The 27,753-nt window shown below is 43.3% G+C and overlaps 1 long non-coding RNA gene across 1 annotated transcript in view; it reads right to left on the bottom strand.

Moving 5' to 3' along the window:
• LOC148147480 (uncharacterized) overlaps positions 1-26,750 on the bottom strand; it is a 114,438-nt gene extending 87,688 nt beyond the window's left edge. Inside the window, exon 1 of the long non-coding RNA XR_015759632.1 lies at positions 26,675-26,750. This is a non-coding gene — a long non-coding RNA (uncharacterized LOC148147480). The remainder of the gene's footprint in view (positions 1-26,674) is intronic.
• Between the last annotated feature and the right edge of the window lie 1,003 nt (positions 26,751-27,753).

Raw genomic sequence — 27,753 nt, 5'->3', positions numbered from 1 at the left:
AAATTCAAGCAGCTCAACAGCATCCAGGATAAAGCATCCTGCTTGATCAGCACACCATCCACCGCACTCAAATTTCACTCCCTCCATCACACACACAAACACACACACTGGCAGCAGTGTATACCACCTACAGAATGCACAGCAGCAATTCACTGAGCTTCCTTTGACAGCACCTTCCAATCTCTTGACTTCTACCAACTAGAAAGAGAAGGGCCAGCAGATACATGGGAACAGCGCTTAATGCAAGTTATCCTTAAAGTCATACACCATCATGACTTGGAACTATATCACTGCCACTGCACTGTCACTGGGTCAAAATCCTAGAACTCCCTTGTGATACCACGAAGCATGTCCCTTCATTGCATGGACTGCAGCAGGTCAGAACTAATAACTTCTCAAGGGCAATTTGGGTGTGACAATATATTCTGGCCTGACCAGTAAATTCAATCCTGTGACTGAACAAAAAGAAACATTTCAAAAGTACTTAATTAGCTTTCAAGGGAAAGGGTATTCTGTTAGCTGTGAAAGTTGCTGTAAATGTAAGTCTGTTCTCTCTTATTCTTTCTTAAATGGGTATTGCACCTGCCTCTGAATCAGATGGTTTAGGTTCAAGACACACTCTAGGGATTTGAACAGAAACATTTAGACTGATACTCCCAAGTGCATTACTGAACAGTGCCGCACTGACAGAGGCACCGTCGTTTGAATGAGACGTTAAACCAAGGCCCTGTCTGCTCTCTCAGGGAAGAAGGAAATCCCTCCCTTGTCTTCTTGCAAGTAATTGTCCATCTATCAATGTTAGTAATGCTCAGGTCATTATCACATTGCTGTTTAGTGGGGAGCTTGCCATGCACAATTTGATGCATTTCTTTCATCACAGCAATGACTATGTTTCAGAATTACTTTATGAACTTTAAAGCATTTTGGGAAATTCGTGAAAGGCAGTACAGAAAAGAAAGTTCCTTCTTTGCCTTATTATCATATCTGACAACAGGGTAGTATTCAATAAAGGGACTGGGTTTCCTGAGGACTGCAGATGGGTAAAACACTAAGCTGCAATACCTAGTTAAAAATCACACAACATCAGGTTATAGTCCAACAGGTCTATTTGGAAGCACTAGCTTTCGGAGCGCTGCTCCTTCATCAGGTAGTTGTCACAAGCACCTGATAAAGGAGCAGCGCTCCGAAAACTAGTGCTTCTCAATAAACCTGTTGGACTATAACCTGGTGTTGTGTGATTTTTAACATTGTACACACCTGTCCAACACCGGCACCTCCAAATCATCACTGCAAGATCACTGCCATAGCAATTGTGGTAGTTTCTTCCATCAAGATGAGCACAGATAAAATTACTATTCTGCTCATGATTGGTTTCATAGAAGTGTGATTCTACACGAAGCTGGTAGCACTTATTAATGGGTTAGTTAGCTCAGTTGGCTGGATGGTTGGTTTGTGATGCCACCAGTGTGAGTTCAATTCCCAAGCCAGCTGAGGTTACCATGAAGGACTCTGTTTCTCAACCTCTCCCCTTGTTTGAGGTATGATAACCCTCAGGTTAAACCAACACTAGTTGTCATCTCTAAAGAGAGGAGTAGCCCTATGGTCAGTAGGACCATGTCAACTTTACCAGCCATTATCTGTCTGACAAAATTAACCATTACAACTCTCATCTGCAATATGGAGGACCTGGGGTTTACATAAAAAAGAAGTTTAATTGATATTTTCATTGCATTATTGAGAATACCTTATTTATTTAAAGAAGTCAAATTAGGCATTCCATTCTCACTGAGCTGAATGCATGCTTGAGTGGATACTGCTCTGTACTGGAGGGTACATCAGAGGCCATACAAAACTAGGGTTTGTGCCAAGTCCTAACACAGGTTCACTCAGAAATTGCATCTTCACATTTCCATGCCTGTCCCATGCACACGATTATAAGCTGGATGCTATGTTTCAGTAAGCTGTGGTTTATGATTGAGACAAGAAATAGGTTTTCATCCTGCACTCATCAGGACATTTCACAAGAATATCAATCCAACTTGGAAATTGACATTTATGTTGCATGAGAGGAGAATGCTGATTGACTGGCAAGTGGACTATGATTGCTTAAGGTGACTGGCCACAGAGAATACATGGGCAAATTCTATCAATCCACTATCCATTTGCCAACTAATCGACACTTTCCTTTCTTGCAATGCAAATCTTGATTTATCCCATAAAATGATATTCTTGCAAATGGTCTTGATGACTGCAAGGTGATAATCTTTGACAAATGTGTCTTGGTTCAGCATTGCTCAAGTTCTGTGCTGTCAATCGACTATTTACACAGTAATAATCTCTGCACTCTCAGGTGGAGACAAAAGACTCCATGGTATCATTTTGAAGAAGAGCAAAGGAATCCCATCTAGTGGCGTACCTAGTATTTATTCCTCAAACAAGGTCACTAAGGACCCAATTTATAACTGGTCATTTTCTTATGGCTGTCTGTGGGATCTTGCTGTGTCAAACTTGGCAGTGCATGTCCTACGTTGTAATAGTGACGATATTTCAAAAGTTCTTCATTGATACCATCTCCAGAGGTTGTGAAAGGTGATATACAAATTCAAGTTAATTCCTCTTCTACTGACTGTAACTGCCGCACAGAAATAGAGCTTACTTTTCTCACCAGGGACTCTGATGGATTATATTTGAAAATCACTGCGATTCTTAAGCCTTGATTATAAAATAGGCTGGTGTCTTTTTTAAAATAAAATGTTTTCTCTCATTTACTAGAGGTTTATTCATTTGACTGTTTAAACAGATTTTTTTTTAAAATCAGTCTTCCTTTCCTTTAGTTTTTACAATCTGGACGAAGGAACTGAGAGCATCATTACTAAGTTTGCAGCTGACACAAAAACAGATGGAGGGACAGGTAGTGTTGAGGAAGCAGGGAGACTGCAGAAGGACATGGACATACTAGGAGAGTGGGCAAAGAAGTGGTAGATGGAATACTATGTGGCAAAGAATGAGATTATACATTTTCGTCAAAGAATAGAGGCATAGAATATTTTCTAAATGGGAAAAGCCTTCAGAAGTCTAAAATGCAAAGGGACTTGGGAGTCCTAACTCAGGATTCTGTAAAGGTTAAAATGCAGGTTCAGTTGGCAGTAAGAAAGGGAAATGCAATGTTAGCGTTCATTTCGAGAGGGCTAGATTACAAGAACAGGGATGTACTGCTGAGTCTGTATAAGGCTCTGGTCAGACTGCATTTGAAATGTTGTGAGCAGTTTTGAGCCCTGTAACTCAGGAAAGATGTGGTGGCTCTGATGTGAATCTCGAGCAGGTTTATAAGAATGATCCCAGGGATGAAGTGCTTGTCATATGAGGAGTGGTTGAGGATTCTGGGTCTGTAGTTGATGGAGTTTAGAAGAATGGCGGGGGGCATTGAAATACTGAGAGGGCTGGATACAGTGGAGGTGGAGAAAATGTTTCCATTAGTCGGCGAGACTAGGACCAGAAGGCACAGCCTCAGAGTGAAGGGACAACTCATTAGAACTGAGATAGGGAGGAATTTTATCAGGCATTGGGTGGTGAATCTGTGCAACTCATTACCACAGAAGGCTGTGGAAGTCAAGTTATTGAGTGTATTTAAGACAGAAATATTCTTAACAAGGGGATCAAAGGTTACAAGGAGAAGGCATGAGAATTGTATTGAGAAACATATCAGCCATGATCGAATGGCACAACAGACTTGATGGGCTGAATATTCTAACTCTGCCCCTATATTTTATGGCCATTAGTCTTTTTATTTTTTTTCCGTAGGAACAGGAGAAGGCCTTCATGTCCTGTGGCCTCTTCTTTCACTGATTGTGATCAGAGTCCCTGTCCATCTACCTGTTGTGGGTTGCACAAGTCTTAATATCCTTCCCCTTAAAACATTTATCAATCCAAGTTTTGAATTTTTCAATTGATACACTACACCACACCCAATCTCCACACCAACCCCCTTCACTCAGACGTCCTTGTTCCAGCTCCCCCGTTGTCAACAGCTACTAAAACCATAGAAAATAGCAGCAGGAGTAGGCCATTTGCCCCTTCAAGTCTGATCCACCATTCAACATAATTATGACCGATCATTCAATTCAGTCCCTTGTTCCTGTTTTTGCCCCATACCTTTTAATCCCTTCAGCCCTAAAAACTGTCTCTAACTCGTTCTTCAAAATATTCAATGCTTTGGTCTCAGCATTTTCTGTGGGAAAGAATTCCACAGCCCTCTGGGTGTGGGTTAAAGTTAGAGCGAGTGAGATGAACCAGGTTGGAAGGAGTCACAGATGGAGCATGATCTAGCATGGACCAGATGGGATAAATGGCTTAGTTCTGTGCAGGAATGCCCAATGTCAGCTGCATGAAGGTGAGGAAATGCTGAGGTTTTTTGAAGAGAAGGTGCATGTGATCATTAATGATTGTCAATAGCAACCACTGAAGTCCATGTGTATTTAGTTTCTATTCAATTTCAGGTCCAAAGGATGAGGTAAGGCAACATACAAATAAGCTTTACAGTTGAGAACTGTCTGCTGTTCTGACAATCTAAAGTCCTGTTTCCATGACACCAAAATTGGAGGTGTCGTGGACAGCGAAGAGGGTTACCTCAGATTACAACAGGATCTGGACCAGATGGGCCAATGGGCTAAGAAGTGGCAGATGGAGTTTAATTCAGATAAATGCGAGGTGCTGCATTTTGGGAAAGCAAATTTTAGCAGGACTTATACACTTAATGGTAAGGTCCTAGGGAGTGTTGCTGAACAAAGAGACCTTGGAGTGCAGGTTCATAGCTCCTTGAAAGTGGAGTTGCAGGTAGATAGGATAGTGAAGAAGGCGTTTGGTATGCTTTCCTTTATTGGTCAGAGTATTGAGTACAGGAGTTGGGAGGTCATGTTGCAGCTGTACAGGACATTGGTTAGGCCACTGTTGGAATATTGCATGCAATTCTGGTCTCCTTCCTATCGGAAAGATGTTGTGAAACTTGAAAGATTTACAAGGATGTTGCCAGGGTTGGAGGATCTGAGCTACAGGGAGAGGCTGAACGGGCTGGGGCTGTTTTCCCTGGAGCGTCAGAGGCTGAGGGGTGACCTTATAGGGGTTTACAAAATTATGAGGGGCATGGATAGGATAAATAGGCAAAGTCTTTTCCCTGGGGTCGGGGAGTCCAGAAATAGAGGGCATAGGTTTAAGGTAAGAGGGGAAGGATAAAAAAGAGACCTAAGGGACAACTTTTTCACGCAGAGGGTGGTACGTGTATGGAATGAGCTGCCAGAGGATGCGGTGGAGGATGGTACAATTGCAACATTTAAGAGGCATTTGGATGGGTATATGAATAGGAAGGGTTTGGAGGGATATGGGCCGGGTGCTGGCAGGTGGGACTAGATTGGGTTGGGATATCTGGTCGGCATGGACGGGTTGGACCGAAGGGTCTGTTTCCATGCTGTACATCTCTATGACTCTATGACTCTATGAGATACTGGATTTGATGGCATCCAGTTTAATTGAAGAAGGCACAAGGTTTTTGATGACCGATGAACATTACACATGATCACCGTTCACAGACAAAATCCTGCCGCACTGAATGGTGAAATGATCCTTTAGATTAGAGCCTGCTCATGTCTGCTTATTCTGCAAGTACTCACCAGGCAACAAACATTACATTACATTACATTTGTGGGCGGCACGGTGGCACAGTGGTTAGCACTGTTGCCTCACAGCGCCAGAGATCCGGGATCAATTCCCGCCTCAGGCGACTGACTGTGTGGAGTTTGCACGTTCTCCCCGTGTCTGCGTGGGTTTCCTCCGGGTGCTCCGGTTTCCTCCCACAGTCCAAAGATGTGCAGGGTCAGGTGAATTGGCCATGCTAAATTACCCGTAGTGTGAGGTAAGGGGTAAATGTAGGGGTATGGGTGGGTTCGCTTCGGCGGGTCGGTGTGGACTTGTTGGGCCGAATGGCCTGTTTCCACACTGTAATGTAATCTAATCTAATCAAACAATTGAAGGAATGGTTCATACGGCTCCAACCAGTGAGGATTATTGGAGGTTTTCACCATCAATGACTGCAGTCTCATTAATAGAAGGTAACTCTGTTAATATCTCCAGCTTCATAGAAACACTGAAACATAGAAGATAGAGCTTCCACACGTCCCTTCGAGCTTTGTCCACCATTCCTCACCATCATGGCTGATTGTCCAATTCAATAGCCTATCCTGCTTTCTCCCCATAACCTTTGAACCCATCTGCCCCAAGTGCTTTATCTAGCCGCCTTTTGAATACATTCAATGTTTTGGCATCAACTACTTTCTGTGGTAATGAATTCCACAGGCTCACCACACTTTGGGTGAAGAACTGTCTCCTCATCTCTGTCCTAAATGGTCCATCCTGAATCCTCAGACTGTGATCCCCCTGTTCTGGACACCCCCACCATCAGGCACATCCTCCCTGCATCTGCGCTGTCTAGTCCTGTTAGAATTTTGTAAGTCTCTATGAGATCTCCTCTCATTTGCCTGAACTCCAGCGAAAATGATCCTAACCTAGTCAATCCCTCCTCCCAACTCTGCTCTGACATTTTATGGTCTTTAATCTTTTTATACTTATTCCCTAGGAACAGGAGAAGTCCTGCAGCCTCTTCTTACACTCAGTTATTTTGCGATCAATCTCCCTGTCCATCTATCTGCTTTTTGAAGAGAAGGTGCATGTGATCATTAATGATTGTCAATGGCAACTACTGAAGTCCAAATGCATTTCATCCACCATCCCCGCAATCAGCCTGGTAAATCTTCACTGCACTCCCTTGAGAGCATGAGCATCCTTTCTCAGAAAAGGAGACCAAAACTGCCCACAAAATTCACATCACTTCCTCCAGGCACAACCACATCAAATAGTTTTTAAAGCAGTTAGCCATCAGAAATGCCATTGTTTGTTTATGACGAGCTCTTCAAATTTTGCACATGTCAAGAACTGCTGAAGTATTATAGCAGCTGTAACTCATTGGTAACACTTTCTCACTTTTGACAGTGTAAATTCAATGACTGAACACATACCCCAGCATTACATTACAGTGAATGCTGAGGGAGCTCTGAACCTTTGAATGATTAGCCATTTGTGAGAGATGGCTTTTGTAATGGAAGGGCTTCAGGACCCTGGAACAATATTGTGAAGATGTCATGACCTTGCACATCCCTGAGTATAAATAGCATTGTGTGGGTGGAGTTCACACACTGTCTCTGGAAAACTCATATAAGCATATGGACATGAACACACAAAGATTGATTAATCCTTAACCATAAATCAGAACCCGATATATCCATGATACTATGCATAGCAGTATTTAAGATGAATGTAGACTTTGAATTTTAAGCCTGAAGACAGTTCTTATATAGCCTTCTTCTCAATCTGTCTATACAGAACTCAAAACTCACGTTGGGGCACCATACCATTTGATAAACCAACTAATTTCAAATAGAGTACCATGCTTCCCAACATTATCATGGTGGCTCCATTTCAGAAAATAATTTGATTTACTGAGTGGACTTCCTGAGGTCATGAGATGTGCTATGCATTGACAAGTGATTTATTTTCTATCACGTTGCACTCCATAAAGATCTATGGAGCATATTCCCTTTTGCCTGAGCAACATTAATAGAGTTTGTAGTAGCAAGATTGCACATCACAGAGAGTTCCAAGCTAGGTCTGAGTCAGTTTGACACAGTAATGTGAGTGAGGCATCACATTAAATGATGCAAAAATCCTGCAACATTGAATATAAAGCCATTTACTTCAGGTTAAAGTTGCAAACAATTAATGCCCATTACAGCTGCTACAAGGATGACTTTGTGAAGCACCTTTAAACAAGCTGATATACTTAGAACAGAGTCATACCTCGTTAACCTACAGCACACTGCTATAATTTAATTCTTAGATACACAAAGAAGCTGTATACCCATAACACTGTCAATGGGTGTTAGTGTTAACTGAGGTTATAAATGGCAGACACAGTTTCCTGGCCCCATTGTCTCTCATCACATGAGCTGTGCAATGTTCAGCATCTTGGCAGCTTCTCTGGATAGCTACTACTGTGAAGGATTAAATCATATATTTCACTCCTGAGCTGATTTAATCAACTATAAGGAACAGCATGCGAGAAAGAAAGACTTGCAATTATATAGATACCCTTATGACCACCAGCCATCCCAAAGCATTTCATAGCCGATTGAGTGAAATCACTAAATGATAATTGAAAGAACTGCGGATGCTGTAAATCAGAAACAAAAATAGAAATTGCTGTAAAAGTTCAGCAGTTCTGAGCTCGACCTGACCCGGAATGATAACTTTGATTTCTCTCCACAGATGCTGCCAGACTGGCTGAGATTTTCCAACAATTGCGATTTTTGCAAGTGAACTCAGGCACATTAGGGAGACTTAAACAATCCTTAGATAAGCACATGGATGATTTTGGGATAGTGCAGGAGGAATGAGCTGAGAATAGTTCATTGGACGGCGCAACATTGAGGGCCGAAAGGCCTATTCTTCGCTGTATTGTTCTATGTTTTAGGTTCTAAATCACTGTTGCTTTGTACGAAACCTAGTAGCCAATTTGTGCACAGCAAGACTCCACAAACAACAATGTGCTTTTGAGTAGAGAATCTGTTTTAGTGGTGCGGGTTGATGGATAATGTTGAGCTTTTGAATGCATATAGCCTGCTCTCTTGGTTAGATGTGGTGTCGAAGAAGAATAGTGGAGCTACAGTCAATGGGAAAACTCTGAAAGGGTTGGAATCATACCTGGAATCGTAATGGTTGTGGCTGTTAGAAGTCAATCTTCTCAGCTCCAGGACATCCCCACAGGAGTTTCTCAGGATAGTGCCCTCGGCCCAATCATCTTCAACTGCTTCATCAATCGTAAGGTTAGAAGTAGGGATGTTTGCCAATAATTGCAATGTTCAGCACAATTCATGACTCCTCAGATACTGAAGCAGTCCACGTTCAAATGCAGCAAGACCTGGACAATATCTGAGTTTGTGCTGACAAGTGGCAAGTAGCATTTGTGCCATGCAATTGTCATTTCCAACAGTTGAACATCTAAATATCTGCTCTTAATGGTCTGTAGCATTATCATTACTGACTGTACCCTGTCAACTTCCTGGAAGTCACAATTGACCAGAAACTGAGCTTATCAACCATATAAATACAATAAATGCAAGAGCAGGTCAGAGGTTAGGAACTCTGCGGTGAGTAATTCATTTCTTGTCTCCCCAAAGCCTGTCTATCATTTGCAAGGCACAATGCGATGGAATACTCCTGACTTGTCTGTGTGAGTATAGCTCCACATACATTCAAGAAGCTCAACACCATCAAGGAAAAAAGTAACTCTTTGACTGGCACCACATCCACTAGCTTAAAAAACCACTCCCTCCACCACAGATGCAGGTGGACCATCGTCAAGATTCAGGAACAGCATGCGAGAAAGAAAGATGAGTAATTCATCCAGGTGCCATAGACAGTACCTTCCAAGACTATGAAGACTACCATCTAAAAGAACAAGGGCAGAGATACATAGCAACACCAGCACCAGAAAGTGGCCGTCTAAGCTGCTCACCATCCTGATTTGGAAATATATCACCACTCCCTCACTGTTGCTGGATGAAGATCTTGTAAAGGAAAAGTATTGCTAAGAAATTAAGCAGGACAATTTTCTTTGCCTTTCTAGGCAACTTTTTATGTCTCAATCTACAGCTTAATGAATAAATTTTTAACCATGTTTAAAATGATTGTAATTGGCTGTGAAGCATTTGGAATTAGGTTTACCTTTCAGGAGGGAATTCCCAATTTTAAGGCTCAATACTGTAACCCTGATCCTAACCATGAGCAAACCCAAACATTAATGTTTACCATAACTCAGAACCTAACACTAGTCCTAACTCTAACACCAACCAGGATACTAACTCCAATTCAAATTCTGACCCAAAACCTATCATTAACCCTAACTCAAATACTATCTTTAATCCTAACCTAAGTACTATTATTAAACTTAACCCAAACCTAACCCTAACAGACACTCTAACCCTAACCCCAACCTAAGCTCTGGCACCAACCAATCCCTAATCCTACCCCTGATGCTAGACCTAACTCTGATGCCAACTGAACTCTAATTCTAACACTGACCCGAATCTCAACCCTAACCCTGACACATGAGCCAAATATAAACACCAGGAAGATAAAAAAAGATTTGGGAAATTAGCAAGCCTGGAGGCAACCACCGTCCTGCTCACACCCTCAAATCTATCTCTAATCCTAACTCCAATACTAACATTCATACTAAGGCTAACCCTGAACCTAGTTCTAAATTGACGCTAATCCAGACATTAACCCTTCATTAAAGCTTGCTCAGTACTAACACTAACTCTAAAAATGAATTTACCTGTAACCCAAGGATTAGTCCTGTCCCGAACACTAATAATAAACTGAACCCTGCTTTAAAATTAATACTGACCCTCATCCTAAATTTAAGACAGCACTTTTCAGAAAAACCTGACAGAAATCTAATGAGAATGAATGGTCTGGAATGAATGAACTAAACTTGAGAAACACAGCTAGATGGCAGTATCAAGTAAAACGTACTAGTCACATCTTCAGTCTGTTAAAACAACACTACACTACTCTTACATTTGAACACTACAATATAAAAACTGTTTACAAGCAATTCTCACTTGATTACAGCAGTATAATTAGTATATCAAAGCTATGAGTCAATTAATTTGTTACAGCCAGGTCCCCGGGTAGGCTCCCCAGTTCACTAGGCCTCGAGAATGGATACCTCCACATTGTTATACTCCCAGAGGTAGAGGGAATGAACTAGTTCTCCTCTTTGCTCACTCCCACCCCATTTTTTCAAAAAGGAGTCCCTCCCTTGTAGGATCCAATGTTTTGAAAGGAGCCAATTTAACCAGGTTTTCTTGAGTTAAAGAAACCTTGAGTTTATAAAGTGTCAAATGTAGGAAAAGATAAGAGAACACCTCAGGCACACACACAGACAAGAGACATGAATTCAGTAAAGAGGTAACAGGTATAAAAGATAATTAAATTAATGCCAGGGGTCTGTGAAGTGTAGATGGTGGAAAGTTGTGGCCGTTAAGTGGATAATTTGGTAATGCTGACTAATTAGCAGTTAAGCAATGGTTTCAAGATTCTTGACTCTGCAGTTAGCTGACAGGCTTTTGTCTTTCTCCTTCTCTCCAGTGATATCAGCAAGTGGTCTACAGTGGTTCAAGAAGGTGGTTCACTACCACCTGCTAAAGGACAACTAGGCAATGGGCAATGCAATGCTGGCCACCTATTGTTGTCCACGTCCCATGAGTGAATAAACAAAAACTGGCTTGCCTGGCTTCCAGAGGCCAAGTTTGTATTAGATGAAAGGATGAGGCATATAATGTTGCCAAAATAATAGTGAGCCTCAGGATTGGGAGCATTTTGGAATTCAACAAACAAGGACTAATAAACTGATAAAGAAAGAATACAGGACGAATGTAAATTAGGAAGGAACATAAAAATGACAGTACAAGTTTCTTTAGGTATGTGAAAAGGAAAAGTTTAGCAATTACATATACAGGTCCATTGCAGACAAACAAATAAGAATGGCAGTGAAGCTAAATAATTACTTTGTGTCTTCATGGATGAAGACACAAAAAATTCCACAGGTAATAGAGATCAAAGGGACTAATGTAAATGTAATTATGCCTCACTAGGGTAGTGAGATGGTAAATTGAGTTCTGCTTTTCCTAGAGCTGGCTGGCCAGCATTTATTGCCCATCCCTAGTTGCCCTTTGAGAAAGTAGGGGTGAACTGCCTTCTTGAACCGCTGCAGTCCACCTACTGTGGTTGACCCACAATGCCCTTCAGGAGGGTATTCTGTGATTATGACCCAGTCATTCCTAGTCAGGATGGTGAATGGCTTGGAGGGGAACTTGCAGGGTGGTAGTGTTCCCATGTATCTGATGTCTTTGTCCGAGATGGAAATGGTCATGAGTTTGGAAGGTGCTGTCTGAGGGTTTTTAAAGAACTTCTGCAGTGCATCTTGTAGATTATACACACGATTGCTACTCAGCATTGATAGTGGAGGGAGTAGATGCTTGTGGATGTAGTGCCAATTAAGTGGGCTGCTTTGTCCTGGATGGTGCCAAGCTTCTTGAGTGTTGTTGGAGCTGCGTCCATCCAGGCAAGTGGGGAATATTCCATCACACTCTTGACTTGTGTCGTTAGACCATGGAGAGGCTCTGGGGAGTCAGGAGGTGAGTTACTCACAGCAGTATCCCTAGCTTCTGACCTGCTCTTTTAGCCACTGTGTTTATGTGGTGCGTCCAGTTGAGTTTCTGGTCAATGATAATCCCCCAGGATGTTTATAGTTGATAGAATAAATGGGCTATTCTTATGGTGGCTGGATGCGGACAATGGCATACCACATGGGTCAGCGCGGGAGCCCCAGTAGTTCACAACCTACATCAATGATTTGGATACAGAGATAATATTTCAAAATTTGCAGGTCACACAACACTGGAAAGGAATATCTTTCGTAAGGATGATGCAAAGAGGCTTCAAGGGGATTTGAACAAAATCAGTGAGTGATTAAGGACATGACAGATGGAATATAATGTGGAGGGTGTGAGGTTATCTACTTTAGTGGAGAGATGGATGTCAGAATATTTTTGTCAGACAGTTTGACATCCAAAGGGACATTGGTATCTTCACTCAACAGTTATTGAAAATTAACATGTAGGTGCAGCAAACAATTAGGAAGCCAAATGCTGTTTAGGCCTTCATCGCAAAATGATTTGAGTAGAGGAACAAAGAAATCTTACTTCAATTGTACACAACACTGTTGAGACCACACTTGGAATACTGTGGGCAGTTTTGGCTCCTGTACCCAGCAAGAATATATTTACGAGAGAGAGAATACAGCTGAGGTAAACCACACTAATTCCTGGGATACTGGACCAGTCCCTCAAGGAGAGACTGAGGATACTGAGCGTTTGATTTCCAGAGTTTATAAAAATGGGAGGCAATCTCAAAGAAACTTACAAAATTTATAAAAGGATACACAGAGTAGTTGCAGAAAAAAGGTGCTTACCCTGACTGAGGTGGGGTGTGGGCACGGAGGTGGGGGGGGGGGGGGGGGCCGTGGGGATTGGTGATGGTGCTAGTACCAAACTACGGGGCAGCATTTCAAATTGAGGTGAAAACCATTGAAGACTGAGATGAGGAGGAGTTTATTCACTCAGTGGGTGGGGAATCTTTGGAAAGGGTAGTGGAGATGCAGTCATTGAGCAATCTCAAGACAGAGATTGATCAATTTCTATTTACTAATGGTATCAGGGAAATAGTGCAGGAAATTAGGAAATATTCCATAGTGATCCAGCATAGCTTAGATGTAGGTTAAGGATCAAACACTCCAGGGACCGTGACAGCATGGGGTTAGATACAGAGTACAGCTCACTATACGCTGACCCCATCAAGCGCTCCCAGAACAGGGGCAGCATGGGGTTAGATACACAGCAGAACTCTCTCTACACTGTCCCCATCAAACACTCCCAGGACAGAGGCAGCATGGGGTTAGATTCAGAATAGAACTCTCCCTATACTGTCCCTATCAACACTCCCAGGACAGGGGCAGCACACGGTTAGATACAGAGTAAAGCTCACTCTGTACTGTCCGTATCAACACTCCCAGAACAGGAACAGCATGGGTTAGAAGCAGAGTAGATCTCCCTTGACACTGTCCCTATCAACACTCCCAGAACATGAACAGCACAGGGTTAAATATATAGAGCTCTCTCTACACTGTCCCCATCAAACACTCCCAGGACACGGGCAGCATGGGGTTAAATACAGTGTAATTCTCCCTCTATACTGTCCCTATCAACACTCCCATGGCAGAGGCAGCATATGGTTAGATATTGAGTAAAGCTTCCTCTACACTGTGCATAGCTAACACAGTTTTTCATAACACTTGGTGGAGTCACTGTGTAATTTTAATTGATGACCTGTCTGTGGGGAGGAGCACATTGTGTTTGGCATATCGAAGCCCAGACCCACCCACTAAAGAATCAAATTCACATTTTGCCAATGCCTAACAATGCAAATCCATAAACAAAACACAGAATATGATATGAATTCTCTTATTCAGCATTAACGCCTCTGAATTACTCAAACAACAAGTTCAGTTGTGTCAACCCATGCATCCTGAATCTGCCTACCTGTTCTGAAACAGTGTAGAGAGAGATCTACTCTGTGTCTAACCCCATGCTACCCATGTCCTGGGGGGGGGGCTTAATGGGGACAATGTAGACAGGATTTGCTCTGTATCTAACCCTATACTGCCCCTGTCCTGGGAGTGTTGGTAGGGACAGTATGGAGGGAGCCTTACTCTATATCTAACCCCGTGCTGTCCCTGATCTAGATCAGGCACTTCTAGATCAGGGACAGCACGGGGTTAGATATAGAGTAAGGCTCCCTCCATACTGTCCCTACCAACACTCCCAGGACAGGGGCAGTATAGGGTTAGATACAGAGCAAATCCTGTCTACATTGTCCCCATTAAGCCCCCCCCCAGGACATGGGTAGCATGGGGTTAGACACAGAGTAGATCTCTCTCTACACTGTTTCAGAACAGGTAGGCAGATTCAGGATGCATGGGTTGACACAACTGAACTTGTTGTTTGAGTAATTCAGAGGCGTTAATGCTGAATAAGAGAATTCATATCATATTCTGTGTTTTGTTTATGGATTTGCATTGTTAGGCATTGGCAAAATGTGAATTTGATTCTTTAGTGGGTGGGTCTGGGCTTCGATATGCCAAACACAATGTGCTCCTCCCCACAGACAGGTCATCAATTAAAATTACACAGTGACTCCACCAAGTGTTATGAAAAACTGTGTTAGCTATGCACAGTGTAACATAAATCTCCCTGAACATTACTGTGCATTAGTGTCTGGCACTATAAAAGAAATGAAGCAGCATAAACAGTAATACATCAGGAGCTGACTAAGTACTGAGAGAAACATTAATAAGCCATCACTTCCATTAAAAATCAGTTCCAGAATCTGGCATGGATCCCAGTTGAGTTTCGCCAGTTCTGAGTTCACTCTTGGAAGACAGACAGACAGACCTATATTTTGATAGCACTTTTTCCCACCTCATGAATTTCCAATGTGCTGTACAGCCAAACTGCTTTTCCATATTGTCACTATTGTACCTCAGTGGTCAATATATAGCAAGCTCCTACAAACAGCAATGAGATAGATGACCAGGCAGTCTATGCTAGTGATGTTGGTTTGACTGGAGGGTAAATACTTTACCTGGATCCCAGGGCTAGCTCATAACAATGACCACGAGGGCAATGATACATCACTTTATCTGAAATTTGGCCCTTCTAGATGTGTACAGCTCCCTCAATGTTGAACTAGGGGTGTCATGGTGGCTCAGTGGTTAGTACTGTTGCCTCACAGTGCCAGGGGCCCAGGTTCGAGTCCACCCTCGGGTGACTGACTGTGTGGAGTTTGCGCATTACTCTCGTGTATGAAAGGGTTCCTCCAGGTGCTCTGGTTTTCTCCTACAATCCAAAGAAGTGCAGGTTAGGGTAGATTAGCCATGCTAAATTGCCCCATTGTTGTTCAGGGATGTTAGCCATGGGAGGTGCCAGATTATAGAGTAGGGGGGGTATGGATCAGGTGGACTACTCTTCAGCAGGTTGGTGTGGCCTTGATGGGCTGAATGGCATGCTTCCACACTGTAGGAATTCTATGAATGCCAGCCTCAGGGACTCTGAGGTTAAGTCAGTGCCACTTGTCAGGTCTATTATGAGACCATGGAAAAGAGTATTATCTTTTGGCTGTATTCTAGTGGGTAGAATCAGAGAGGTGGGAAGATGTAGTGTAAGGGGTTAGGTTTGACTGTGCCATATGTTAATGAAGCATGCCATGCCTCATCACAGGAAATGCCGCAGTGTTTGCACTCTCGCATTCTCATGGGCAGATGAAGCCACAGTTAGATGTTTCTTAAATAAAGTTTATGCCTCTCCACCTCAGCAGACTCCATCTCCATTCTTTAGCATAACATTGAGATGAAGGCCACTAGAAGGGGGAGTAAATCATTAGCCAATTGTACCTCCTGTCTGAATGAAGAGAGTGGGAAGGAGAATAGATAAGATGCAGGATTGGCAACGTGTTTGTCCTTCCTTCTTATCAGATCCAGAGAGTGTCTTCTAGGTATCAGAAGTTCAAAATAACCATGTTTTAGACTCAAAACACACAAGAGCTTTATTGAGTGGGTTTCTTTCTGCTCTCCATGTGGCTGCTAGACTGATACATCGCTGCTCAGCTCATAACAGTAGCAAAGTGTGACACTCCGGATATCCATACTTATAATAACTAGCTCCTAATGCATATTCTTTTAATTCATTCACAGGATGTGAGCACCACTGCCTTGCCCAAAATTTATTGTCCATCCCAAAATACTCACGGGGCATTTAAAAGTCAACCGCTGAGAGTCACATATTAGGTCAGACTAGGTAAGGACAGCAGATTTCCTTCCTTGAAGATCATCAGTGAACCAGATGGGATTTTCCTCAGCAATAATTTCATGGCTATCATTTCGACTCTTAATTCCAGATCGTCCCCAGGATCAAATTTCAAGTATCTCTCTTGGTGCGGATTTGAACTTGGATCCACGGAACATTCCCTGGGTCTCCAGATCCATCATTTAGTGATAATACCATCCTGCTATCACCTCCATAACACATAGGGAATGCAGCATGGCACTAGTTACTGAGACAAGGTGGTGTGTCAGAATGGCTAAAAAAGAGATCCTGCGAACAAAGTCTTGGCACACCAACCGAACTATGACAATGCCAATAAAAATCCTGTTTATATTTTCAAATCTAAACAGCTGCTACGTTGTAATTCCTGCGTGCAACTGCAAAACCTTCTCCAGATGTTTTATTTTCTCTCTCTCACATGTGGAAGTCTGGCTGTGTCACCAACAAGGTTGTAAATTCCACATTTTCCCCATCGCTATCCTGCCATCTCCAACCCTTTTATAAACTTGTTTGATTGGTAATTTGATTTTGGTCATGTTTAGTCCTTTTCCATTACTCGGTTGATGCAGATGGTTGCTCTGTTCAATAGATACCGTGGATCAGAACATTACACTATATTGATCGGAGGAGGATAGGGCAATGTGTAATCACTGAAATTAGAGCATAAACCATCCATTAGAAGACAAATAATTGTACTGTTGCTGAGAACTCGAAGCATTTCAACAATTGTATTCCAACAAAGAAACATTTAGTTTTGGTAGTACAGTGGCTCAGTGATTAGCACTGCTGCCTCACAGCACCAGGGACCTGGGCTTGATTCCAGTCTTGGGTGACCATGTGTAGTTTGCACATTCTCCCTGTGTCTATGTAGTCCAAACAAATGAGGCTGAGGGGACTGGTAAAAGCAAGGTTACAGGGATAGGGTAGGGAGGTGGAGGCTGGGTGCGGTTTGGATGCTCTTTGGAGGGTCACTGCAGACTTGACGGGCCAAATGGCCTCTTTCTGCACTGTAGCAATTCTACAAAGAAAGAGCTTGCTGTTTGTATAGCTTTCTTCACAACTTCTGGACTCCTCAGAGCCAATCAAATGTCAGTGCTGCTGTGACGTTCTTTGGAATGGAGACCAAAACTACACAGAATGTGTGGTTCCTGGGGCCATGCGGATGTTTCACATGTCTGAAACTAAACATTGGGGGTTATTCTGGTACCAGATCTGTGAGTACACGGTTAATGATTACAAAGTTCCTAATAAATTTATGGTTTATGGAAAGTTAGTTTATGGGGGTGGCTGAGGGGTTGTAAAGATATATTACCTTGATTGGCTTGTACTGTCCTTGACTATGACCCAGGTGAATGCCTCGTCAGCCTAGATTACTGGCTGGTTAGCAAGGAGTAACGCCCTCCCAGAACTATAGTCGCCGTTGTTGAGAAATGGGAGTGTACTGAGAGGTGAAAACAATGATTTTGATTTTTTTTTTAATGTTCATTTCAGGAATGTATACGTACCCTGGCATGGTTGGCATTTATTGTCCATTCTCTGGTTGCCTTGAGCTGAGAATGACTGCACTCTGTGAGCTGAGAATGCCCAACTATTACAATAACACGAATCAATATAGCCCCATAGTAATCTAGAGGACTTGCGTTCAAATCCCATAATGGGAATTTGAGAATTCAGTTTGGAATACAGGAAAGTGAAATTGATTCAACAAGACAGCAGTGACTGCACATCGAGATTTCTCAAATCACTATGAAGCATGTTGGGAGACCATCAGGTTGCGAATATACCATAGTCATTGATAAAAATCACACAACACCAGGTTATAGTCCAACAGGCTTAATTGGAAGCACTAGCTTTTGAAGCACTGCTCTTTCATCAAGTGGTTGTAGAGTACACAATTGTAAGACACAGAATTTATAGCAAAAGTTTACTATAAACTCTGTGTCTTACAATTGTGTACTCCACAACCACCTGATGAAGGAGCAGTGCTCCGAAAGCTAGTGCTTCCAATTAAACCTTTTGAACTATAACCTGGTGTTGTGTGATTTTTAACTTTGTACACCCCAGTCCAACACCAACATTTTCAAATCATGGTCATTGATAGCTTTATTTCCTCTGTTTATTTATCAATAAAAAAGACAGCAGCATTATCAGATTGTTATAATAATCTAAAGGCTTCACTCAGGTTCTTTAGGAAATGAGCCCTATTGTCTTTACCTGGTCTGGCTCTATATGTGACTCCAACCCCACAGTTGAATCTAGACTGCTCAGTGAAGTGACCTCCAGCAAGAAGAAGATGGTGGTGTTGTCACAGGCTGAGTAATCCTGGGGTGCAGATTAACGCTCTGTGACATGGGCCCTGATTTCATCATGGCAATCGAAAACTATTCTCAGCAATGTTGACTGTGAAATTAACTTTGTTGTTGTCAAAGGTTCACTAATGTCTTTTAAGGAAGGGAAATGTGTTGTCCTTACCCCCTCTGACTTACATGTGACGCCAGGCCTACACCAATGGGATTGACTCTTACCTGCCCTCAGAAACGGCCTAGCAAAATACTCTGTTCAAGGGCAGTTAGGGACAGGCAACAATTATTGACCTTGACTGTGTTCCCCATATCCCAAAAAAGTAAATGAAAATAAATGCTGGCCTTGCAGGTGACACTGAATTTCTAATGAAATTCAATGTGGTATGAGGAGCATTTCAGTTTGGTTTAGTTCTTTGCAATTTTGAACAACAACACGCATTTCTACAGCCCCTCTTAAGGTAGCAAAACATGCCAAAACCTTTCACAAGAGCATTATTGTATAAAAGCTTCTGCTAAGCCATGGTCATTGTCATAGAGTCATAGTGTCAAATCACATGGAAACAGAACCTTTGGTCCAACCAATCCATGCCGACCATATTCCCAAACTAGACTAGTCCCACCTTCCTCCCTTCAAACGTTTCTTACTCATGTACTTATCCAAATGTCTTTTAAATGTTGTAACTGTCCCTACATCCACCACTGCCCATGGAAGTTCATTCCACACACTCTGTGTAAAAAAGTTGCACCCCATATCTTTTTTAAAACTTTCTCCTCTTACTTTAAAAGTATGCTGCTTTAGTCTTGAAATCCCCAGAAATCTGCCATCCACCTTGTTTACACCCTTCATGAATTTATAAACCTCTATAACGTCATCCTTCAACCTCCTATGCTCCAGTGAAAAAAAGTCCCAGTCTCATTTCCTAACTCAATCCCTCCATTAGGTTAGGGCAGGTAACCAAAAGATTAGTCAAAGAGTGTAGGTTTTAAGGATTGTTAGAAGATGGGGTGGGAGGTTTAAGGAGGCATTCCAAAGCTTCACTGCTGACAGTGGGGGTTAACAATTAAAACCAAGGGTGCTCAAGAAGTCAGAAATTCATCAAAGATCCTCAGACAGCACCTTCCAAAGCCATCACATCCAACATGTAGAAGCACAAGGGCAGCAGATACATGGGAACACCTTCACGTTCCCCGCCAAATCACTCACCATTCTGATTTGGAAATGTATTGCTGTTGGTTCACTGTCACTAGGTGAAAATCCTGAACTCCTTCTTTACCAGCATTGCAGGTTTGTCTATACTAAATGGGTTATAGCCATTCAAGAAGGCAGCTGACCACCACCTTCTCAAGGGCAGCTAGGGATGGGCAATAGATACTGGTTAGCCAGTGATACCCACATCCCATGAATGAATGGGAAAAGCAACCACAGAGGTCACAGAGATTGGAAGTTGTGAGGCATGGATGATGTGCTTCTAATGAACTATCGACCAAAAACATTTACTTCCACTGCCATAAAGCTGCCCAACTCTGGGGTAAATTCCAGATTTTCCCCTTTGCTGTCCTTCCAAGTCCGAGCCTTTTACAAACCTGCTTGATTGCTGTTTGACTCAAGTCAAAATTGATTCTTTGCCATTACTTGGTTGTTTGATCTATTGAAAAGATGCCCTTAGTCAGAAGATTAGGCGATAATGATTGGAGTAGCACAGGACAATGTTAATCACTGAAATTACAGCAGAAACCATCCAATATAAAAAGACAAATAATCATGCCACCACTAAAACCCTCATTCCGACTCGGAGCTAGACTCCTCTAATCCACCCTCCATACATTAGCGGCCATTCAAAATACTGCTGTTCAAGTGCTTATTTGCATCAATCCTATTCATGTACCACTTCTGAGTTGACTGAGCTGGTTTCTGTTGAAATAAAAACCACAATATTAAAATTCTCATCCTTATTTGTGAATCCTTCCTAAGCCTCACCCTTCCTGAACTCTTTAATCTCTTTCAATCCCACACCCTCTGAGATTTCGATACTTCTCCAATTCTGATCTTCCAGATGTAATCAGCTTTAATCTCTCGCCGTTTGAGGCTGCCCCTGTATCTGACTGGGGCCCTGAGCTCTGGCCATGGAGAGATTAGGAAGCTAAGAGGAAGGCTTTACAAAATTAACGTGTTGTCAGACTAAGAGGGAACATAGGCCAGTGAATACAGTGGGTGATGGATGATCAGGGCTTAAAACACAAGCGTCACAGTGGCTCAGTAGTTCGCACTGCTGCCTCACAGTGCCATGGACCCGTGTTCAATTCCAGTCTTGGGCAACTGCCTGTGTGGAGTTTGCACATTCTTCCCACAGCTGTGTTGGTTTCCTCCAGGTGCTCTGGTTTCCTCCCACAGTCCAAAAGTGTGCAGGTTAGGGTGGATTGGCCATATTATAATAAACTGCCCGTAGTGTCTAGGGATGTGCAGGCTAGATGTGTTAGCCATGGGAAATGTAGAGTTACAGGGATGGGGGTAGGGGTGGAATCTCAGTAGGATGCTCTTCGGAGGGTTGGTGTGGACTCATTGGGCCGAATGGCCGAGGGATTCTAGTGTGTGGAAGAGATCAAGGTAACAGATTGGAAGACAGGAGGCGGGTGGAGGTGAGTTGGAACAGTTGGCTCTCAGATGTGAAAGCAATAGCTACATTCTGCTTGATGGTGCTGAGAGAGCGTGGCACTGTTGGGATTAGATGCTAACTCATTGCACCTGTTTGACATGGGACACCAAGCAATGCTCGCTCATACTGAGTATTAAATTCATCGTCATTCTTTATGGGTGATACAATAAACTTGACAGTCCATGTCAGGCAGTTGATCCCACCACAGTTCCACAGAGAAAAACATAGAACATAGAACATAGAACATAGAACAATACAGCACAGAACAGGTCCTTCGGCCCACGATGTTGTGCCGAACTTCTAACCTAGATTAAGTACCCATCCATGTACCTATCCAATTGCCGCTTAAAGGTCGCCAATGATTCCGACTCTACCACTCCCACGGGCAGCGCATTCCATGCCCCCACCACTCTCTGGGTAAAGAACCCACCCCTGACATCTCCCCTATACCTTCCACCCTTCACCTTAAATTTATGTCCCCTTGTAACACTCTGTTGTACCCGGGGAAAAAGTTTCTGACTGTCTACTCTATCTATTCCTCTGATCATCTTATAAACCTCTATCAAGTCACCCCTCATCCTTTGCCGTTCCAACGAGAAAAGGCCGAGAACTCTCAACCTATCCTTGTACGACTTCCTCTCCATTCCAGGCAACATCCTGGTAAATCTTCTCTGCACCCTCTCCAAAGCTTCCACATCTTTCCTAAAGTGAGGCGACCAGAACTGCACATAGTACTCCAACTGTGGCTTAACCAAAGTCCTGTACAGCTGCAACATCACTTCACGACTCTTGAATTCAATCCCTCTGCTAATGAACGATAATACTCCATAGGCCTTCTTACAAACTCTATCCACCTGAGTGGCAACCTTCAAAGATCTATGTACATAGACCCCAAGATCCCTCTGTTCCTCCACCTGACTAAGAACCCTACCATTAACCCTGTATTCCGCATTCTTATTTGTTCTTCCAAAATGGACAACCTCACACTTGGCAGGGTTGAACTCCATCTGCCACTCCTCAGCCCAGCTCTGCATCATATCTAAGTCCCTCTGCAGCCGACAACAGCCCTCCTCACTGTCCACAACTCCACCTATCTTCGTATCATCTGCAAATTTACTGACCCACCCTTCGACTCCCTCATCTAAGTCATTAATAAAAATGACAAACAGCAGAGGACCCAGAACTGATCCCTGCGGAACTCCACTTGTAACTGGGCTCCAGGCTGAATATTTACCATCTACCACCACTCTCTGCCTTCGACCGGTTAGCCAGTTTTCTATCCAATTGGCCAAATTTCCCTCTATCCCATGCCTCCTGACTTTCCGCATAAGCCTACCATGGGGAACCTTATCAAATGCCTTACTAAAATCCATGTACACTACATCCACTGCTCTTCCCTCATCCACATGCTTGGTCACCTCCTCGAAGAATTCAATAAGACTTGTAAGGCAAGACCTACCCTTCACAAATCCGTGCTGGCTGTCCCTAATCAAGCAGTGTCTTTCCAGATACTCATAAATCCTATCCCTCAGTACCCTTTCCATTACTTTGCCTACCACAGAAGTAAGACTAACAGGCCTGTAATTCCCGGGGTTATCCCTATTCCCTTTTTTGAACAGGGGCACAACATTCGCTACTCTCCAGTCCCCTGGTACCACCCCCGTTGCCAGTGAAGACGAGAAGATCATTGCCAACGGTACTGCAATTTCCTCTCTTGCTTCCCTCATAATCCTAGGATATATCCCGTCAGGCCCGGGGCACTTGTCTATCCTCAAGTTGTTCAAAATGTCCAACACATCTTCCTTCCTAACAGGTATCTCTTCTAGCTTACCAGTCCATTTCACACTCTCCTCTTCTACAATACGGTCCCTCTCGTTCGTAAATACTGAAGAGAAGTACTTGTTCAAGACCTCTCCTATCTCTTCCCACTCAATACACAGTCTCCCACTACTGTCCTTGATCGGACCTACCCTCGTTCTCGTCATTCTCAGGTTTCTCACATACGCATAAAATGCCTTGGGGTTATCCTTGATCCTATCCGCCAACGATTTTTCATGCCCTCTCTTAGCTTTCCTAATCCCTTTCTTCAGGTCCCTTCTGGCTATCCTGTATCCCTCCACTGCTCTGTCTGAATCCTGTTTCCTCAACCTTATGTAAGCCTCCTTCTTCCTCTTTACCAGACATTCAACCTCTCTCGTCAACCAAGGTTCCCTCACACGACCATTTCTTTCCTGCCTGATAGGTACATACATATCATGGACGCGTCGTATCTGCTCTTTGAAAAAGTTCCACATTTCCACCACATCCTTCCCTGACAGCCTATGCTCCCAACGTATGCTCCTCAAATCCTGCCTTACAGCATCGTAATTTCCCTTCTCCCAATTATAAAATCTACCTTGTTGTGCGCACCTATCTCTCTCCATAACCAAGGTGAAAGTCACAGAATTGTGGTCACCATCACCAAAATGTTCACCCACTAACAAGCCCACCACTTGTCCCGGTTCATTCCCGAGTACCAAATCCAATATGGCCTCCCCTCTAGTTGGACAATCTACATACTGCGTTAGAAAAGCTTCCTGGACACACTGCACAAATACCGCCCCATCCAATCTACTTGATCTAAAGAGCTTCCAATCAATATTTGGGAAGTTGAAGTCGCCCATGACTACGACCCTGTGGCTTCTGCACCTTTCCAAAATCTGTTTCCCAATCTGTTTCTCCACATCTCTGCTGCTATTGGGTGGCCTATAGTAAACACCCAACAAGGTGACTGCACCTTTCCTATTTCTGACTTCAGCCCATACTACCTCCAGAGGCAGATCCCCCTCAAACTTCCTTTCTGCAGCCGTTATACCATTTCTAATTAGCAATGCCACCCCCCCTCCTTTTTTCCCACCCTCCCTAATCTTACTGAAACACCTGTAACCAGGAACCTCCAACAGCCATTCCTGTCCCACATCTATCCACGTTTCCGTGATGGCCACAACATCGTAGTCCCAGGTACCGATCCACGCCTTAAGTTCACCCACCTTATTTCTGATACTCCTTGCGTTGAAGTATACGCACTTGAGCCCATCTCTGTGTCCGCAAGTAGTCCCTGTCAGTGCTACCTTCTCCACAGCCTCCCTACAGTCTTGGGCATCCTGACAAACAGCTAACCTACCTGCTGGACTACAAGTCCGGATCCCATCCCCCTGCCAAATTAGTTTAAACCCCCCCGAAGATAGCTAGCAAACCTACCCCCCAGGGTATTGGTGCCCTTCTGGTTCAGGTGCAACCCGTCCTGTTTGTACAGGTCCCACCTTCCCCAGAATGCAGTCCAATTGTCCAAATATCTGAAGCCCTCCCTCCTACACCAGCCTTGCAGCCACGTGTTCAACTGCACTCTCTCCCTATTCTTTGCCTCACTGTCACGTGGCACCGGCAACAACCCAGAGATGATGACTCTGTCTGTCCTAGCTTTCAGCTTCCAGCCTAACTCCCTGAGCTCTTGAATGACCTCCCCACCCCTCTTCCTACCTATGTCGTTGGTGCCAATGTGCACCACGACTTCTGGCTGCACACCCTCCCCCTTAAGGATTCTGAAGACAGGGGGAATTCTCCTGAGATTCTTAAAACAACTAGCGTATGGGATCTTGCAGTGCACAAATCAGCTGCCTTAGCTGCTCTACATTATGTCAATGTTAGCGTTTCTTTGGCTGCAAAAGTGATTCGGATCATCCTGACGCCACCACCCAAATACAAGCCTTTTTTTATTGAATTGACCAGGAATTAGTTGCTCAGTTAGAGAAAGAGATAGAGGTTGTGATGCCCTGGAGAGCAGAGACTAAGCTCTCACTTGAGTCTCTCAAAGCCGATGGACATTAATGCCGCTTTCACTATTGTTTATGGGGCAATGGCGGTTAACTCTGTGTGGGAAGTAGAAGATATGAAGACGTGTTTGCGTGTGTCTCTCTGTGGCTTTCTTATCTTCAGTTTCTGTAGCTCGAAACTGAAGCTCAAAGGCCCATACAACAGCAGTGTCAGTTAGTGTCAGCTTGGCAGTCACGTGGGAGTTGATTGCCCTAGATCTCCAAGGCATCATCAGGTATTGTGTTTGATAAAGATTCTTATCTGTGTTTGTTATCTCCTCATCCTGCAACTCATTAAACTGACATCAATAAAAAAGCACAAGAGAAACTATACCATAGGGAACTGGGATTGGCAGGCCCTTTGCTGGCACATTTTCAAATATATATATATATGAGAATTTGTTTGTCTTTCCAACTTTTGCTCTCTCTCTTAAAGTACCTTCTGTCTATCTCATGCTTTTGGGACTTGAGTCCTTACTGCTGGATGAATTGTCGAGGCTCACAGCACAGAAAGAGGCCATTTGGTTCAACCAGCCTCTGCTGTTTCTTTGGATGAGATGGTGGTGCATTGGTAATGCAATTGGACTAATAATTCTGATGTATGGGATGTGGGCTTGAATCCCACTACAACAGCTGGTGAAATGAATCTAGAATGGAAAACTACTCTCAATGATGATGACTAAGATCATGAAGCCATTGTTTCGTAAAATTAAAATGTCATCTGATCAATTGTTTATGGAGAGCAACCTACCATCATTACACAGCCAGATTTATATGTGACCTCAGGCCTACAGCAATGTGGGTGACTCATAACTGTTACAGAGTCAAACAGTCATGACAGTCTATGGCACAGAAAAAGACTCTTTGGCCCATTATGTCTGTGCTGGTCAAAAACAATCACCTAACTATTCTAATTCTATTTTCCAGCACATAGCCCATAACCTTGGTCCAGCAAGTCAACCTGTTTAGGGGAAAATAGACTTGGGAAACAAATGCTGTTCTTGCCAATGGTGCCCACACCCATAAAAGAATAAAGTTCTAAGATTAGAAGATATAGGAGCAAGAGTCGGCCATTCAGCTCATCGAGTCAGTTCTGCCATTCAGTGAGATCATGGTTGATTTGATAATCCTCAACTCCACTTTGCTGCCTTTTCCCTATAGTGCTTGATTAAAAATCTGTCGACTCTCTCATGCCTGAGGTGTTGTAATCCAGAAATTTCTGGGATTGAAACGCAGCATATGTAGTATTTACTTACCAAGTCCTTTAGAATGGGGGAAAGTGGATACAATTGACTGAAGACCTACATTCCCGAATCCGCACTGAGAGTTGACAACCTTGCTGGAACTCAAAGTTTATAAACTTTACGGTCAGTTCAGAGTTCGTATTCCTCTTCAACTCAGTTGAATGATACACAAACTCCAGAGGTGGGATGACTGCTCCCCCTTCTGGTTCAGCAGTTAATTACATGAGATTGCCAGTCCCTCAGAAGAAAAAAGACCCACCAATTCCCAAACATAACAGACAATTTGCACACTTGAAGCTCCCACACTCAGCAGGAACCATTTACTGATGTTGGATGAAGGACAGATATTGTTCAGCACAAGAGGAGAACTCACTTGCATGTCTCTGTGAAAAATACCATGTGCCTTTTTACGTCTGCCTGACAGAATAGCAGGGGCCTTCACAGTGTATTGGAAAGGCAGAACAATGAACAGTGTAGTACTCCCACAGTGTCCACAGCTGAGGTGTCAGCCTAGACTATGTGCTTAACTCTCTGGAGATGAGGGGCGCTTGAAGTCTCATGAAGACTATCATTGAGGCACCACAGTAATAAACACTTACACTATGCAGCTCTAGTGCTCTTGGTATTCCTTGAATTACAAAGTTAAAGGTTCAGAGGATCCTTATGATACAGAAAGAGCATTACTTTGCCTCTCCCAAGCAACAGAAAAAAACAGGATTTGTTCCTGATTGGATTCTGCAGGAAGCTTTTGATCTTTCTGAACCATGAGTGAAAACAGTCATAACGTTTGATGAGGTGAAGAAACGGACACATCAGTAAGACATGCCCAAGAACTGAACCATTGCAAAATGGAGATACAAGGGTAGAGATTGTCACCATGCACTTATCAAGCTTTTGAGTACTGCCTTTTTCAGGATGGCAGCAGGAGGTGAGTGGAATTCTGCAGAGGTCAGTGTTGGGCCCACAACTATTCACATTTTCTTTTAACGCTCTGGACGAAGGAACTGAGGGCATTGCTGTTACATTTGCAAATGTTACAAAGGTAGGTGGAGAGACAGATAACATTGAGGACGTGGGAGGCTGCAGAAGGA

This window comes from Chiloscyllium plagiosum, unplaced genomic scaffold (assembly GCF_037043375.1).
Source record: "Chiloscyllium plagiosum isolate Xiang-an unplaced genomic scaffold, Cpla_swu_hap1 HiC_scaffold_16, whole genome shotgun sequence".
Lineage (NCBI taxonomy): Eukaryota > Metazoa > Chordata > Chondrichthyes > Orectolobiformes > Hemiscylliidae > Chiloscyllium > Chiloscyllium plagiosum.
This window is presented reverse-complemented; position numbering and strand designations above follow the sequence as displayed.